Source organism: Sarcophilus harrisii, chromosome 2 (genome assembly GCF_902635505.1).
Source record: "Sarcophilus harrisii chromosome 2, mSarHar1.11, whole genome shotgun sequence".
NCBI lineage: Eukaryota > Metazoa > Chordata > Mammalia > Dasyuromorphia > Dasyuridae > Sarcophilus > Sarcophilus harrisii.
In genome coordinates, this window is record NC_045427.1 from 145,365,501 (window position 1) to 145,383,359 (window position 17,859).

Here is a 17,859-nt window from a genome sequence, read left to right on the forward strand (position 1 = left end):
CCTTTTAGAGTTTTCAAGAAAATATCTCTAGTATGTGCAACAAAACATAGCATTTTCCAAATTAAGAAAGTAATATAAAGAAGGAGTAAAAAATTAGGTTGCCACCAGGCAAATATGAATCTGAGAAGAGAGGCAAAATTTTGATTAATTGATGACTTTCCAGCCCACTGTTAATGGTATCTTTATATTGCCATTTCTTTTCAGGTTATTTTTAGCAGGATTCTATTCTCCCAAGTTGTATTTTCCTCTAGTCCCCTATTCCCTTTCATGATAACCTAATGAAGCAGAACTTCTCTCATTACTTGATTATCAACTTTCTTTTTTTGTCTTGTCTTCACTATTAGAGTATAAGGTTTTAAAGGACAAGGATTCTCTTTGTACTTGTATTTTTATTTCCAGTATTCAGCAGAATATTTGGTACACAATAAGTACTTAATACATATTTGTTGACTGGCTGATTTTTCAGCATTCTCTCTTTTCCAGGAACTCTATGAATTGTTGCAAACATGAGAATTAAAGGAGATTTTTAGAAAATTGTTATCATAAAAGAATCTCAAATTTTCTTAGTCATAAAAAGTCTGTTCAAGTAGCTGAACTTCCAAGTCACAAGCAAGAATTTGAAACTAGTATTTCTTATTTTGAGAAAACTAATCATTAAATGCATATGCATCTATGTGTCATACAAGTAGCATTTTATGCACAAGAACAAAAGAGAATTTGTTCATATTTTTAAATATAGGCATAAATTCTTTTTCATTCATGAAAGAACATAGAATTATGGAAGTGACTTTTTAGTTAAAAGAGTAAAACAGTCTTTCAACTAAAAATACAATATCATTGAATTTCTAAGATTCTTTTTTACATGAACTCTGGAAATAAATTTAAAATGTCTGATTCCCAGAGCTGATTCAAAGATCTGGGATGATATTTTTGGAAATGGAAGCTCCAAAGAAACCAGCTGCAGATTCCCCAGGGATAACCTTGTAGATCAAAAGTACAGTGAGAACATATAAAGCATGATAGAAGCTTAGTCTCAGCATGCAAAGTTTTTTCCATAGAATTGATCAGGAATCACTGAAAGTCCAACCGCTATCTATGGCTGTTTTAATGATTGGAGAGGATTTTTACTACTCCATATTTCAGTGCCATTTATTTACTGTGTCTATTTAAGGAGTCAAACTTAGCCAATTAGGAAATTTATTACATATCTGATATTTCACATGTTGTTTTCCTACACAATAAGATGGAAGTTCATTTAGGGTAGGAATTGCTTTATTCTTAGCTTTGCATTTTCAGAATATAATACAGTATTTTGTAAACAGTAAGTAAATACAGTAATAAAGGGCTAGGAGGCAAAGACTGTTTTCTCTTTTTCTTTATATCCCTGGTGATTTGTATAGTGTCTAATACATATTGCTTAATAAATGCTTCATTGGTTTATTGTCCTATTTATTCTAGGCCCTATTTATTCTAGGAACACTCTCAGATGGAAAATCAAGCTAGTATCAGCATCAGTTCCCACCATATATCTTTTTTATTCAGGTTAACTTATTTTTTATCCATGACACAATTTCATATGCATCATAGTGATCTTCTTTGGTGAAGATGTTAGGTAGTTAAAATGTCCTGATCTAAGAATATGCTGAACTGATTTCCAGACCCCTCCATATTTCATCTCTATTACATTGTCTGATTTTCTACTGTCTCTAAAGAGAGACCCACTGGAATAAAGAGAATAATAAAGGGCATTAGTAGTAGTGAGAAATTTAAGTGGCAAGGGAAGAGATTTATGATTGATGTCTCTTTTTGCTACAGATTTAATGAGTGATGCCTCTCTTAGTGCCTCAGTTTTTGTATCCATAAAATGGAAACACATATCTGTCTCCTAACATTCAAGGGTATTTCAAGAATTAATGAGATGGTACTTTTTCTACATAGCACTGTGAACTTAGCAAGAAGATATAGAGAAAATATAAATAGTATAAACTGGATTCATGGTGCCAATATCTTGATGCACTGAGTGTTCCCTTAAGATTTAGAGCATTGACCCAAAAGACATTCTGCTAGAATATGAATAACATATTTTTATATAAAAAAGACTCAGTTCCAGAGAATGGGGACCTTTCTACTTTGCATATGTTGAATTAAAGAGCCATTCTAGTTGATAGGAGAATTATGAGAATGTTCCCATCTTACTTTGCTATGTTCTCCCTTAAGCTTCGTGAACCTAGTAGTTCTGTAGTACTTGAATATGACATGTTCTCATTTGTTGTGGTTCAATCGTTTTTTTCAGTCATGTCTGACTCTGTGACAATAATACTCAGTCTGTATATATATATATATATATATATATATATATGCATCTATATATATTTACATATTTACAAATATACAAATATATCATATATTTTCTGTCTTCATATACATATATGTATATATACATATACATACATATATATACATATATGTATGTTCCTATAATACACTTATACAGAAAAAGAAAGAGAGAGAAAGAAAGAGAGATTCTCTATATAACACTCAAATATGAAACAAAAATGGATAATAAACAACTACTGGTTACAGAGATAAATAGGGGAACATAGAACATAGAATTATATAGGAATAACTGATATCTTTTAAATAATTTAATGCACATATATATAATTTCATACATGTACATATGGTTTGTATATATCTATAATATCGGTATGTGTACACACGACATAAACATATATCAATTATTAAAATATATTAAGTACACACTATTATCAAGGGACTGTACTAAGTGCTGGATATATACATATATATACACACACAATACAACATATATCCATATTATACATATGCATATCTATGCAGGAAATCATTTCAGTATGAGATATATACCTAAGCCTTCAGATAGAGTTGCATTTAATTGTCCAAGATAGATTTACAGTAAAGGTAGCCTTGCAAAATTCTTAGTAACTTATTCTGACATATAAAATGTGTTTCAGGCACATTATTCTTTCTTCTCATTAATCTATGCCTTTCTTTCTTCAAATTAGTCCATGTTCTTGTTCTATATTCATTGAAAATGAAGAACTAGTCATCTATGTAATAAGTCTTCAGGTACTTGAAGACAGTTATTAGGTTGCTACTCAGCCTTCCTCTCTATGAGCTAAATAATCCTCATTATTTTAACCTTTTCTCTAAGGTTCTATTTTCCAAGCCTTTTATCATTTTCATTTATCTATTCTGGACATCTTCCAGTTTCTCTAAAACTCCATTATACTAGGGAGACCAAAACTGTGAATGGTGTTTTAATGAGTTGAGATCTTCTGATATTGTATAAGAATGAGAGGTGGCATGGTACCAAAAATCAAAAAAATGGGGGAAAAAAGCTTCTAGTTTTGCAGGCAGAAGTACTCAGTTCAAATCCTACACACAACTAATTAGCTTTATGAGTTTGGCAAGTCATTTCAACTTTTTAGTCCTCAGTTTGGATAAGAGAGTATCTGAGATCCCTTTTATTAGATTTTTAAATGCTTGAGGTACATATAATAAGGAGATACTTCAAGATTCATACTTAATAATTTCTCTATTTTCTTAATCACATTATTTAGATAATTATTTTTAATATGGAGTTTGAGACAAACTTTGACATTTGTTTAGGCTGGTAATAGATAGAGGATCTCACATATCATATCATATAATATGTTATCCTTGATGTTAGGGCAAAGTCAATTTAGAAGATGTAAAAAATAATAAAGCATTTATGAAAAACCCTGTCCTCTCCCCCACCCTAGTTTCTACAATATTGACAAGAGGACAAGAGGAAGAAAAGTTTAAGCAACTGTCCATTCTAGGCATTGTTGGGAATTGAGAGATATTAAAAACAAAAATGAAATAATTCATCTTTTTCTTTGGGTCATATAACCAGCACTATTTTAATTAGAATATTTTGTAAAAGAAGGAATATAAGAAAATTTATGGATTTAATGTGTGATTTTGGATGATACCCTGCAAGAGATAGGAAAATGTAAATACACTTAGGAAAATTGAAAATCATTTAGAAAATAAATCATCTGATGAGAATTTGAACAAATCACAGACAAAGGGATGCTATTTTTTTTCCCACTATGTCACTACTACATTTTCTTCATACTAGTTAACTAGCTGTCTCAGTCCATAGAGCATTGGACCTGAAGTCAGTTCCCAATTTGGCTTTGATTCTTGCTAGCTGTGTAACACTTGGCATGTCACTTAATGTATATCTGCCTTGGCTTATTCAAGTATAAATGGAAGCAATAATAGCATCTACCTCACAGGGTTGTTGTTAGGATTAAATGAAATAATATTTTAAAGCATTTAGCATAGCACTTAGAATACATTAATTGTCTAATAAATGTTTACTCTCTTAATTCGTTGTTCCCCAGTCTAATCTTATTTTTAATATCACATTTTTACCCCTAACAGAGATAAACTGAAACGGAATTCTTTTTTTCCACCAGAATAAACATCATGAAGTGACACAAAAGTAGCTCCAATGGGCTAAGTCAAGCTTTGACAAATACTGCTTTGCTTTTTTGTAAATCTCCATTTCTGAAGATCTGAAGCCAAAATGTGAAAGTGGAATGAAATTTAGATCTGTGCAATCTGTTCTCAGCTGTTTAACTTCATGTTTCTCTTTTAGCTGTACTTTGTAGTCAGCTCTGGAACATACCATTTTTTATATCCACAGCCTCAACATAGAGTCTGGCGCATAATAGGTGCTTAATAAATGTTTATGGATTGAATGATTATTTTTGATACCTTCACAATGTATTTATATCTCTGATCTAGTATCATCCACAGTCATTTATAAGAGAAGATGAATGACTTTTTAGGCCATGACTAAAATTAGCCCTATTATCTCTTTTAGTTAAAGCACTTTGAGAGATCTTCCCTTTCTCCTCCTCTTATTTCTGTATGGTCTATTTTTCTTATAAGACCAGAGACATGAAATGTTGGTCTATATTTCATTTGTTTTTAGAAACGCACACTGTAATATTATTGTTATGCTGTTCCTGACACTTTGTGACCTTGATAGGATTTTCTTGGCAAAGATACTGTAGTTGTTTGCCATTTCCTTCTCCAGCAGATTAAGGCAACATAGGTTAAGTGATTTGTCCCTGTGTCTGAGATGGATTTGAATTTAGATAATCCAGTTTCCAGGCCCAGTGCTCTATCCACTGAGCCACTTAACTGCCTATGTTATATATTTATCTTTCTTAAAAACCTTTCTCCCAGGAAACAAAATTAATTCCATTCACAGAACTCATATAAATTAGATAAGATACAAGAACAATTGCATTGAGATTCTATATCTCTGTACCTGTTGCACTATGTGAATACAGAACTTGAGAAAATGAAATCTGGAAAGGTATCAGGACAAATTTCTACTGTCTGTGACATAATTTTAGATATGTATACTGAACTATTCTCAAGACTTATCAATCAAGTGGAGATTTTAAAATAACGGGAAAAGGTCACTGATAATAATTTAATATTATTAAATAACAGCAATAACAACAACAAAACCTCACAACTGTGAAAACATAAACTACCAATTCATAGCCTGCTTTCTCCTTTCTATAAAATATTTAATGGGAATGATGAATGCATACATTCAAAAGCATGATGAGAGTGAATAAGCAGACTTTTGCAGGTGAGTTTGATTTAATTCAAATTGGAACACACAATTTACTGCATGCTGAAGAGACTTTGAAATCCTACTGTTTTTTTGTCTTCTGTTTCTCCCTACCTTTCAAACCAGCTCTCCGGAGACTATACAAAGAAACAGTTGTGCCCCTCAACTCCAGCTACTTTTCTGATATCATATTCCTTCACTCAAGCAATTTCTACCATTCCACTTTCTATATGATCTATATCTTTTTCATATTTCTTCCACCTTTTGTAGGAATAGAATAAAATTAACACTAATGCTTTAATTATAAATTGTGAAGCATCCACTACTAGGGCAGCCAGGTGCCACAATGAATAGAGACCTAGGCTTGAAGTCAGAAAGATTCACCTAACTGAATTCAAATTTAGCTTTAGACATTTACTAGTTGTGTGACCCTTAATAACCTTAATCCAGATTCCTCATCTGAAAAATAAGCTGGAGAAGGAAATGGCAATCCATTTCAGTAATTTTTCCAAGAAAACCCCAAATGGTGTCAAAATGATTCAGACAGAAATGAAAGGATTGAAAATTTAGAACATGTTCCAGGTATGATTCTAAGCACTGGGGCTACAAAGAAAAGCAAAAGATAGTCTCTGCTCTCATGAATCTAAACATCTAATGGGAGAGACAACATGTGATAAAATAAAATAAACAACTCTGTTGCTTCTGGAAGGGTTAGGCCCAGATACTGCTTTGTTGTTTCACTTACTACTTCTGTGTCTTCCCAGACTTAAATATCCCTTCTTTGTCACCATTTCTCTTCCTCTTTCCTTCCCTCCCTCTCTTTCTGTCCCTTCCTCTCTCCCTTTCCCCTTTCTCCTTTCCTTCCTCTCCTCTTCCTGTCTCCTCCCCTTCCTCTCTGTGAATCTCCTTCCTTCCCTCCCTCTCTCTCTCTCTCTTCCTCCTTTCTTCCCTCCTTCCTTCCCCTGCCTCTCTCCCTCTCCTTCTTTCTCCCTTTCTTTCTCTCTCTCCCTCCCTTTTTTCTCTTTCTCTCTCCCAATCCCTCTCTCCCTCTCTCTGTTTTTTCTTTCTCTCTTGTGTTTTCTCTCTCATTAATCTCTCTGCATACACACACACACACACACACACACACACACATACACACACGAAGGTAAGCTCCTCAATGGCAAAAACTGTGCTATTACATTTGTTTCCCTAATACTTAGTACAGTGCTTTTATAAAGCAAGTGATTAATAAAAGGTTTTCTTCATTCATTCAAATCAGAAAACAATTCCAAGCTAGAAAAAATATAATCTCGACTTCTTTCCTCATCAGATTTGTCTCTTTTTAATATATTAGTATATGTGACAATGTATGACAAACATAGTTACACATAAAGTTATTCAACAATGTTCAAAAGGTATTTCACTAATGTCATAAATAGGTCTTATGTATAGACTTATTAATAGTAATTTTCTACATATGTCCTATTCACAAATGATATTCTGTTGATTGCACTTTTGAACACTACAAAAACTTTGCTCTGAAAAATCCTTGGTAAAAAAAAAAACAATTTCTCTACCATTTTCATTGGGGATATAGAATAGTTAATGAATATATACATTACCTAGGTTATACTTGAAATAATTAAAGATTCAATTAAAATGTAACCCAATGCAGGTGATATTTCCCAGTCCTCCTTTTGACACTCTACCTATTAATGTACCTTGAAACGCCTTCCGTTTTAAAGTAACCTTGTATTTATTGTTTATCTTGTGTATTGTATGTAAACATGTAGCATCTCATATAAAAATATAAAGACATTGAGGACAGGGAGTCTTTTCATTTTTTTCCCTCTGAGGCAATTGGGGTTAAGTGACTTGCCCAGGGTCACATAGCTAGGAGGTGTTAAAATGTCTGAGACCAGATCTGAACTCAGGTCCTCCTGACTTCAGGACTGGAACTCTAACCACTGCACCATCTAGCTGCTCCATTAAGTTTCTTTTTATTCCCTCCCTATTTAGGAAATCATTTAAGAGAAAGTAAATATATAATACTTATTGATTAATTAAAAAGGTTATATGAATGAAAGAGCAGAAAAAGGATTTCAACAGCAAAAAGAGAGAAAAAGGAATAAGTATTGGAAAAATTGAAGTTCTTTGTGATCATTTTTAAATTCAAAGAAGATAATTTGAGAATGGGTCATTTGAAAGGCCTTGAGGATCCATTAAAGAAGAATAAAAAAAAGGTCTTAGCTAATTGCGGAGAGGGACTAAAATAGAAAGGCTTGGTATTAATAAGTAACTGACTCAAACAGAAAGATTTGAAAAGCTGAAATGTTTATACAATAGACTGGAAAAGTATCTGAAAACATTCATGAACTGTAAGTCACTAACTATGACTTAAAATGTATAAGGCAGTCAAAAAAGAACATGACATTTTAGGCTTCATGAGCAGAGGTTCTCTGCTGGTCTTGCGCTTTGGTCAGTTTAAATTTCAGTGGAAATATCAAAGCTATATTAAGGAATTTGAAAGGAGAAAATGAGTGGCTGAGAGTAAATTGGTGAAAGAAAAAATTGAAATATATCTTTTACTTATATAGTTCAGTACTCAATTGGGAAAAAAATAAAAAAAGGTCTTGCTTTCTTAGACTAGTGCTGCCATTTTTGCCTTGACCTCAATTGCTTATGCATTTTCCTCCAAAATATGTCTTTTTATGCATTTGCCCCTTTCATCTCTGATTCTTAGATAGCCGTTATAGTTTATTTTTTTAATTTCTTCCAGGAGAAGGCATATTAAATAGAAGCTGTTTTAGAGATAACATAATAGAATATTTAAAATATTGTTTATTCCGTTTATGAGAGACAAGAAGGATTCTATTAAGTTTGATATAGGTTTACAAAAGAACAGCTGACATTTTGTTAATTGCCAGTACTTAACAGCAGATTAACAGGTTTGGTAGTTAAAGAGTGGGTGGGATTAAATAGGTTAAAGACAGAATTTGTCAAGAGTTCTAGGAAACAAACATGGCTAGGAGATTTCTATGAGAGTTAAGCATTGTAGCTAAAAAAAAGATTAAAGTCATCAGGAGATCTAAGATGTATGCTAAGAAAAATTCAACAAACTGAAGACTGTGGGCTATGTTTCTTTTATAATTTGAGGTCTTCAACTGAAAATGACTTTGCTATTCTCAGCAGTAAAATGATCCATGTCTACTCTGAAGAATTTATAATGAATAATGTTATCCATACCCAGAAAAGGAACTAATTGTATCTGAATACAGATCAAAGCACTCTCCTTTTCTCTCTCCCTCTCCTTCTCCCTCTCCCTCTCCCTCTCCCTTTCCCTCCCTCTCTCTCTTCCTCCCTCTCTCTCTCCCTCTATTTCTCTAATCTCTCTTTCATCTCTTTCTCTCTCTCATATTTTAACTATTTTTCTTGAGAGTTTTTGTTTTCATTAGGGATGGAAATCTGTTTTTTTTTTTTTTAATAACATGACTTTTATGGAAATGTTTTACACAACTTCATTTGTGGTTTCTTAATTGTGGGTGGGATTAAGGGAGAAAAGCTAGAACTCAAAATTTTAAAAAAAGTTAAAAAATGTTTTAAATACAACTGGGGAAAATATGAAATAAATAAATCAAATGTAATCTGAGGCCTTTGGCCATTATGCTTTAGGCTAGAGTATGCATTTTTTTTTCTTCCTTCTCCCTCCCATTGAAATCTGAATTGTATAAAATCTGAATGAAGCTTATAGTAATCAACACATATTCATACAAGTCAACATGTACATGTATGTGTGCATGAGTGTGTGAGAGAGAGAAAAAAAAGACAATGAGAGAGAGACTGAGTGGAGAGAGAGAGAGAGAGAGAGAGAGAGAGAGAGAGAGAGAGATTGATTGCATCAGAGATTTAATTTACACCTAGATAGGTATCTTCACTGCAATTTATCATCAAAATATATTTGCCTAGAGTACAAATAAGTTAAGCAATTTTACTTGGATTCCAAAGCTAATATAAGTTTTCCCATTTTTTCCCAAAATTTCCCAAAATTTTAACCCAAGTTTTCCATACTTCGAGGCCAGTCCTCTATCCATTACACTACATTTAAAGTTATTTCAGGAGGGCAGCCTCTATTTGTGGGCAGTCTATATTTGGAACTGTGTACTGTATCTGCTACAAGTACAAGCTGATCTCTCTTCCAGAGGAAAAGGTGAAAGACATTGAGGATCACTGTTCTACATTCTAATTTGTTAAAGAATGAAGCATTCTTAAATAAGATAAAAATAAATCACAAGGTAATCCAGAAATAAAATGATTACATTTTTCTAAAAAGAAAAAGAAATGTAAAATATTGGGCAAGCAGACTGCAGAAAGAAGAAGTAAAATTTTACTGATTGGAGTTATAAAGCAAATACAATATATTTTCATGAAGTATAATTCTAGATATCCTGAAGAATGATTCCATATTCCATGTGCCTATAATGAGTAATTCTAAGCATTATTTCAAATTAATTCATTAGCAATAAATTATTTATGCACAATGATCCAAAGTATTGTTTATTAATTTGATAAGCAAAGACAAAAATTAAGAACAGAACCTACCTTCAAGAAACTTACATCCAGCTGGAGGATGCAATATTATCAAAATGAATACCATCATTTTAGGAATGAGAGGATACTAATAACTAAGGGTTAGTAGAATACTTGCTGTATAAAGTTCCATCTGAGCTGATCCTTAAAAGATGCTAAGGGTTGTAAAAGGAGGGAGTACATTCCAAAGATGGTGGGCAGATTGCATTAAAAAACATAGGTGGGAGGTGGAATGTCAGACAGAGAGAACAGAACATAGACCAGTTTGACTTGAATAGAGAAAGTCTGAAGGAAAGTAATATACAAAAAGCAAATAAAAGTAATCTGGAGTTAAATTGCTAATGGCTTTATGTTTCAGACTAAGTGGTTTATATTTTATCCCAGAGGCAGTAGGGAACCTCTAAAGATTTTTTTCCTAATTCTTTAACATTTTTATCTAAAGTTTTGAGTTTCATGGTAGGAGCCAAGTTGGTGGAATAAAGGCAGGAATCTCTCCCCCACAGTTGCTCCAAATTCCTTTAACAATGACACTAAACAAAATTTAAAGTATAAGAACATCCCAAAATATGGAGTTGAACGTTTTCCATCTCAAGGCAACTTAGAAGCTCAGCAAAGAAGGTCTGTGACACTAGGACCTAGCCCAGGCCTGACCTCTGAATCAGCAGCAGTCCTCCAGACCTCTCTGTCCAGACACACCAAAGAGGACATGGAAGATCATTGAAAAAGTTCTTTGGAACCAGAATGGGATCCCAATACACAATTCCCAAACAGGTTCCACTGGGTCACAGCTCCCACCCAGCTCCCAGCTTCATCAAGGTGGGATCTCCGAATCAGCCGCAGTGCTAGAGACTTCTGAACTTCTCAAACTAGGGACACCAGGTAAGACTCAGAAGGTCAGTGGAAAGTTTCTGTGGCAATGGAGTGTGGGTCTACTGTACATTCCCAGTGAAGCCCCTGTCACTGGAGCCCCAGCCCTGGCCAGCACACTAGATCCTACAGATGGGGCATGGGCACATATAACAGCATCAGAGAAGAAAAGAGTGCTTGTGGTCAGATTCATAGAAGGATTTCTGAAAACAGCTGCACAAACCCCCTGAAGCTTGGGACAGTGTATCGTCCACCGTGATAACAGAGCTGCACTCCAACAAAGAATTAAAAGCAGAGTAATAGGTTAGGAAAATTAGGAGAAAATTAAAAAAAAAAGTTTCTGACCATTGAAAATTAGTGACAAGGTAGATCAAAACACACTCAGCAGATGATAACAAAGTCAAAGCTCCTACACCCAAAGCTTCCAACAAAAATAAGAGTTGGGCTCAGGCCATGGAAGAGCTCAAAAGGGACTTCAAAAATCAAGTAAGAGAAATAGAGGAAAAATTAGGGAAGAAAATACAAAAAAACTAATGAGAAGAGTGCCTCGAAAAGCAAGATTGGCCAATTGGGAAAAGAGGTACAAAAGCTCACTGAGGACAATGAGGAAAATAGAACTAAGCTAATAGAAGCTAATGACTTTATGAGAAATTAAAATATAATAAAGCAAATAAAAAAGAAAAGAAAATGTGAAATATTTAACTGGAAAAACAATTGACCTGAAAAATAGATGCAGAAGAGATACTTTCACAATTATTGTTCTACCTGAAAGTCATGATCAAAAAAAGAGACTGGACATCATCTTTCAAAAAATTATCAAGGAAAACTATCCTGATATTCTTGAATGAGAGAGTAAAATAGAAATTGACAGAATCCACTGATCATCTCATGAAAGAGATCCCAAAATGAAAACTCCCAGGAATATTATAGCCAAATTTTAGAATTCCCAGTTCAAGGAGAAAATATTGCAAACATCTAGAAAGAAACAATTCAAGTGTAGTGAAGCTATAGCCAGGATAACACAAGATTTAACAGCTTCTACATTAAAGAACCAGAGAGCTTGTAATATGATATTCTAGAGATTGCAATGGAACTAGAATTGCAACTAAGAATCACCTATCCAGCCAAACTGAATATAATCTTGCAGAGGAAAAAGAAAGATAGGATTTTCAAGTATTCATGATAAAATGACCAGAGCTGGATGGAAAATTTGATTTTCAAATATATAAGAAGATAATCATAAAAGTGATATAATAAGGGACTTTAATAAAGTTTATCTGTTTACATTCCAACATGGGAGGATGATACTTGTAACTCATTAGAAAGTTCTCATTATTATATCTGTTAGGAGTATATATAGACGGTGTGGGGGGAAGTTGAAGATGAAGAGAAAATTGTTTTTTATGATTAAATTAAGTGGTGAGAGAGGAATGTACTGGGAGAAAGGAAAAGGCAGAAGTGGAATGGTACAAATTATTTGCGATAAAAAAGTGTAAAGAAAAGGTTTTCACAGTGGAGGGGAAGAAGAGGAGGAAAGGATGAGAGAGGGAAGCTTACTCTTATCAGAATTGGCTAAAATAGGAAATAACAAATATTCAATGTGGTATAGAAATTAATCTTACTTTGTAGAAAGATAGAAGGGGAATGAGATATGGGAAGGGGGATGGGTGATAAAAGAGATGACATATTGGGGGAGGTAGTGGTCTGTGGCAAAACACTTTTGAGGAGGGACAGGATGAAAGGAAAGAGAATAAATAGGTGGGAAATACAATTAGCAATAGTAATTATTAAAAATGTCAAAGCAAGTTTCTCTGATGAGGCCTCATTTCTCAAACAGAGGGAACTGAGTCAAATTTATTTAAAAAAAATAAGATCCATGACCCAACTGAAAAATGATCAAAAGATATCATGAGGAAAATCACATATATGTACAAAAATATTCATAGCAGCTTTTTTCTCTAGACAACAAAATTGGAAATTAAGGGAATGCTCATTCATGGGGAATGGCCGAATAAACTGTGCAATGTATTCGTTTTTGTTTTTGTTTTTTATTTAATAGCCTTTTATTTACAGGTTATATGTATGGGTAACTTTACAGCATTGACAACTGCCAAACCTTTTGTTCCAATTTTTCCCCTCCTTTCCCCCCCTCCCCCAGATGGCAAGATGACCAGTAGATGTTAAATATATTAAAATATAAATTAGATACATAATAAGTATTCATGACCAAACCATTATTTTGCTGTACAAATAGAATCAGACTCTGAAATATTGTACAATTAGCTTGTGAAGGAAATCAAAAATGCAAGTGGGCAAAAATATAGGGATTGGGAATTCAATGTAATGGTTTTTAGTCATCTCCCAGAGTTCTTTCGCTAGACGTAGCTGGTTCATTTCATTACTGCTCCATTGGAAATGATTTGGTTGATCTCATTGCTGAGGATGGCCAGGTCCATCAGAATTGGTCATCATCTAGTATTATTGTTGAAGTATATAATGATCTCTTGGCCCTGCTCGTTTCACTCAGCATAAGTTCGTGTAAGTCTCTCCAGGCCTTTCTGAAATCATCCTGTTGGTCATTTCTAACAGAACAATAATATTCCATAATATTCATATACCACAATTTATTCAGCCATTCTCCAACTGATGGGCATCCACTCAGTTTCCAGTTTCTAGCCACTACAAAAAGGGCTGCCACAAACATTCGTTGTGCAATGTATTTGTGATGAAATATTACTGTTCTCTGGGAATTGATTAGCAGTATACTCTCAAGAAAAAAAAAAAAACAACCTGGAAAGTCCCCTATGAACAAAGTAAAATATACTGATTACAAAGTAATAGTGATGTTCTGTGATGACCAGCTATAAATGATTTTGCTATTCCCAGTAATATGATCATCTATGACTACTCTGAAGGACTTATGATGAAAAATATTATCCATTTCCAGAGAAGGAATTGATTGTCTTTGAATACAGACTGAACCATTCTCTCTTTCTTCATCTTTCTTTTTTAATTTAATTTTTCTTGAGTGTTTTTATTTTCATTAGTGTGCGAGATTTTTGTTTTCTTTCACAACTTGATTTTTATGGAAATGTTTTATATAACTTCACATATGGTTTCTTAATTGAGGGAGAAAATCTGGAACTCAAAAATCTTAAAAACAAAAGTAAAAATAAATAATTGTTTTGAATGTAACTGGGGGAGTATTAAATAAATAAATGAAAGAAGAAGAAAAGGGAAAAAAAATTGCATTGCAAATTCTATCCTTCCCAATCTCCCTTTACTCTCCGCTGCCAGAAAAAGTAAGCAAAACAATTTGTTATATATATTTACTTATGTAAAACATTTCTATATTAATCATTCTGCAAAAGAAGATTTGAATAAAAGAAAAAAATAATGTAAGGAAGTGAAAAATAGCATGTTTCAGCATGTATTGAATCAATAACAGTTATTTCTGTGTAGGAAGATAATATATTTCATCATTAGTCCTTTGGGATTGTCTTGAATCATTGCACTGTTGAGAATTGCTAAGTAATTTACAATTTTTAATCAAACAATATTATTGTAACCTTTTCAATGTTCTCCTGGTTCTATTTGCTGACTTATGCATGTGAGTTTTTTTTTCCCTGGTATTTTGGAACTAATTCTGCTTGTCACTTCTCACAGCACAAAAATACTCCATTATAATCATATACCAGAGTTTGTTTAGACATTCCCCAATTGATAGGCTTACCTTTGATTTCCAATTCTTAGCCATCACAAAAATATCTGCTATAAATATTTTTGTACAAATAAATCTTTCCCCCCATTTTTGGTTGTCTTTGGGATATGGAACTAGCAATGGTATTGCTAGATCAAAGAATATGTACAATTTTATAGACTTTTCAGCATAGTTCCAAATTATTCTCCAAAATGGTTGAATCACTTTCACAACTCCACCAAAAGTATACTAATTTCCCAATTTTCCCACATTTCCTCTAATATCCAACATTTTCCTTTTCTCCCATAATATCTAATGTGATTTAATACCTTGGGGTTATTTTAAATTGCATTTTTCTTTTCAAAATAATAAATTGCATTTCTTCAATAGTGATTTATAACATTTTCCCTCTATAACTAGAGATAAATGATTTCTTTGTCTGAAATGCCTCTTCAAATCTTTTGATAGTTTATCATTTGAGGAATGATTTGTATTTTTATAAATTTGATTCAGTTTTCTACATATTTAAGAAATGAGGCATTTATCAAATATACTTGTTTCAAAATGTTTTTCCCAGTTTTAATTTTTCTTTGTAATTTGCACTGTACTGGTTTTAGATAAAATCTTTAATTTTACTTAATCAAAATTATCTATTTTATATTTTATAATGTCTGTATTTCTATTTTTGTTCTTAATTTTTTCCTTTTCCATAAATCTGATGCACTATTTTATATTCTCTTAATTTGCTTGTAACATCACTCTTTTTTCCTTTTTTTTTTTTTTTGGCTGAGGGATTTGGGGTCAAGTGACTTGCCCAGGGTCACACAGCTAAGAGGTATTAAGTTTCTGAGGTGGGATTTGAACTCAGGTCCTCCATAGAGATCAATGCTCTATTCACTGTGCCATCTAGCTGTCCCACAGTATCACTCTTTATGTGTAAATCATGTACCGATTTTGACCATATTTTGGTATATGGTATAAGATTGGTCTATACCTAGTTTCTACCATTCCATTTTCCAGTTTTGCCAGTAGTTTTTGTCAAATAATGAGATTTTTGTTCCAAAAGCTTAGAAATTTAGATTTATTGTGTAATAGATTACTATTGTCATTTACTATGATGAATTTTTTTTAACTTTATTCCATTGATCCATTATTGTATTTATTAGGCAATACCAGAATGTTTTGTTAATTACAACTTTATAATACAGTTTGAAATCTGTTGTGGATGGATTACTGTGGTGTTTTTTTTCTTTATAATATAATGGTTCTCTCTGGGAGCAGGTTTCTTGGGGTGGTTTTCTGGAGGCAGCCTTCCTTTTAGTTAAAAGTAATAATCACCCAAATGCAGCCAGGTAATAAAAGTTCAGATCTTTTATTGTGTCCTTCAATATAGCCCGTTAGCTTTCTTAGAGGCCTATACTTGGTTCTAAGAGCTCTTGCAGCTTTGTCCCTTGCTTCTGCCTCTGCTTTCTTCAGTCTCCAGGCAGCACCTCCTTGCCTGGGACTGGGTAGCTTTCTGGAGAGCCTTTCAGACCAGCTTTGGTCTCAGTGGGAGAAGTACAGGGGACCAGCCACCCACAGCTGTGTGAGATGAAGTGAATCTAGTTGTGCCTCCAAGAGTGGGCTTCTGCTGAACTGACCGATGCTCCCTTCTTCAATCTAATTCAGCTGAACTCTCCTTGAGCCCGGTTAGCTCAGAGGCCTATCTCTCTTCTTGGTTCCAAGAGCTCTTGCAGATAGTCATTTGCCTCTGCTCCCTTCCACCTCCAGCCAGCACAAAGATGGAATGAATCTCTCTTGCCTCCGAGAGAGGGCTTGTGGGCTTCCTCCCAGAGTGCTCCTCTCCAACCCCTGGGAATGTTCCCAAGTAACTCCTTTGACTGGATCCCTGAAGCTCTATTTATGCTCCTTCTCCGAGAGTGGGATTGTGGGATATCTCCCAGCGTGTGTTCTCTGGCCCTAAGAGCTTCAAGGGAGGTGTGAATTCACAAAGTTACAAAGTTATTTTTTGTGAATCTCCTATACTTGTGTACTCCAATGAGTACTTAAATACTTCTTGCTTATATGAGTTCTCTAAAGATGTGAACACAAGCATTATTGTCTATCTACTTAGTACTTTGTTTCTTCTGGCCCATAATATCTCCATGTAAGATCAAATCAATCATACTGAACCATGCTAAATTAGATAATTATTGTCTCTATCAACTCTAATGACTAAATAGTTTGTAAAGATTCCAACAGACTACCTCTTTTTCTGTTTTTAAAATTGAATCTCTTTATATCCTTGAGCTTTTGTTCTTCCAGATGAATTTTGTTATTTTTTCTAGTTCTATAAAAGAATGTTTTGATTATTTCATTGCTATGGCAATGAATGCATAGATTAATTTAGGTAGAATTGTCTTTTATTATATTTGCTTTCCCTAGCCATTAGCAACTGATATTTTCCCAGTTGTTAGATCTGACTTTATTTCTGAAAAAAGTGTTTCATTGTTGTGCTCATTTAGGTCCTGGGTTTATCTGGCCAGCTAAACTTCCAAGTATTTTATTTTGTCTATTGTTTTATAAATGGAATTTCTCTTTTTATCTCTTGATGCTGAGTTTTGTTACAGTACATAGAAATGCTGATGATTTAAATGAGATTATGTCTTATCCTTCTACTTGGCAAAAATTGTTAATAATTTCAAGAAGCTTTTTGATTCTATAGCATTTTCAATATATAGCATCATGGTATCTGCAAAGATTCTATAGTTTTGTATCCTAATAACTTATTCTAATTCCTTTAATTTCTTTTTCTTCTCTTATTGCTATAGCTAAAATATCTAATAAAACATTTTAAAATAGAGGGGATAATTGGCATCCTTGTTTCACTTCTGATCTTAAAGGTAAGGCTTATGACTTATTCCCATTACAGATGATGATTGTTGATTGTTTTAAATAAATAATGCATATCATTTTAAGGTAAGTTCCATTTATTTCTATCCTCTCTAGTACTTTTAATAGTAATGGGTTCTGTATTTTGTCAAAATGTTTTTTCTGAATCTAATGAGATAATCAT